This window comes from Phodopus roborovskii, unplaced genomic scaffold, assembly GCF_943737965.1.
Source record: "Phodopus roborovskii unplaced genomic scaffold, PHOROB, whole genome shotgun sequence".
NCBI lineage: Eukaryota > Metazoa > Chordata > Mammalia > Rodentia > Cricetidae > Phodopus > Phodopus roborovskii.
The window spans coordinates 21,813-23,370 of NW_026126702.1; positions in this window are offsets into that span (position 1 = coordinate 21,813).

Below are 1,558 nucleotides of genomic sequence, written 5' to 3' on the forward strand. Positions count from 1 at the left end.
GTTACCACCCTTTACAATAGGAAAAACAACAAATAACATCTTGGGGTAACTATAACCAAACTAGTAGAAGGCCTATATTGCATGGTCTTGTGTCTTTAAAGAAGGAAATTAAAGAAGATACTAGAAATGGAAAGATCACCCATGCTCTTGAATTGGTAAGAAAAATATCGTAAAAACTCCAATTTTGCCAAAAGCAATCTGCAGATTCAAAGCATTCCCGGTGAAAATCCTAGCACATTTATTTCTTCACTGACCTTGAAAAACAATACTCAGCAGTATATGGAACAACAAAAGAGTCACAATAGTCAAAACAATGCTGTATAATAAAAGAACTTCAGAAAGCATCACATTCTCCAACTTCAAGCCCTAAAAGCTCTATTATAGAGCTAAAGCACCAAAAAAAGCAGTTGGTATTGGCACACATATAGAAAGGTAGACCAATGGAACTGAAAATCCTGATATTAACCAACACACCTACAAACTCCTGAGTTTTGATGAAACAGGAAAAATAATACAATGGAAGGAGGCAATCATTTTCAACAAATGGTTCTGGCAAAACTGGATGATGATATGTAGAAGACTACAAAGAGACCTATGTGAATCGCTATACACAAAACTTAGAACAAATGGATCAAAGATCTAAACATTAATCCAGCTGCCCTAAACCTCTTAGAAGAGAAAGTTTGAGGTACTCTTGAAGGAATTTTTACAGGAGAGTGTTGCCTCTACTTTGACCAGCAAAGAAAACACAACATTCAGACTCTTCTTTAAGCAGTTTATTCAGGAAACTTGTATAATCTTCTGACCCTGGGAGCAGCCCAGCCCACATCTTAAAAGCCCTTGGGCAGTCAACCCCAGAATGCCATGCGGTGAAAAACAAAAAAAGACAGGTCCACATACACAGAAGCAAGGCAGATTCTCAGCTTTTAGCCAAATATGGAATTGTTTAATACAGAGAGTACTCACCATCGGGGGAAGGTGGAGGGCAGAAGCCAGTGCCATCTGTACGATGCGGCATTTCACAGCTCTCTACAGGAGAGTTATTCCTAGTCATAATACAAAACAGTGAGATCAGTAATTAATAAATGGAACCTACTGAAACTGAGAGCCATATGTAAGGGCAAAAGACACAGTGGACAACACTGTGAACAGCACACAGAGTGGGAACAGATCTTCACCAACCCTCATCTGACAGAATGTGCAAAGAACTCAGAAACTAATCAACACAACCTCACATAATCAAATTAAAAGATGAGGTACTGAATACACAATTCTCAATAGAGGAAATCAAAATGGTTGAAATACATTTACGAAAGTGCTCAACATCCTTAGGCATCAGGGAAATGAAAACAAAAACAACTCTGAAAAAAATTTTTACTCCTGTCAGAATGGTTAAATCAGAAAACACCATGAACAGCTTATGCTGGAAAAGATTCAAGGAAGGGGGAACACTCCTCCACTGCTTGTGGGAGTGAAAATTATACAGCCATTTTGGAGATCAGTATGACAGTTCCACAGAAAACCAGAATCATTCTATCACAGGACCCAGTAATTCCCC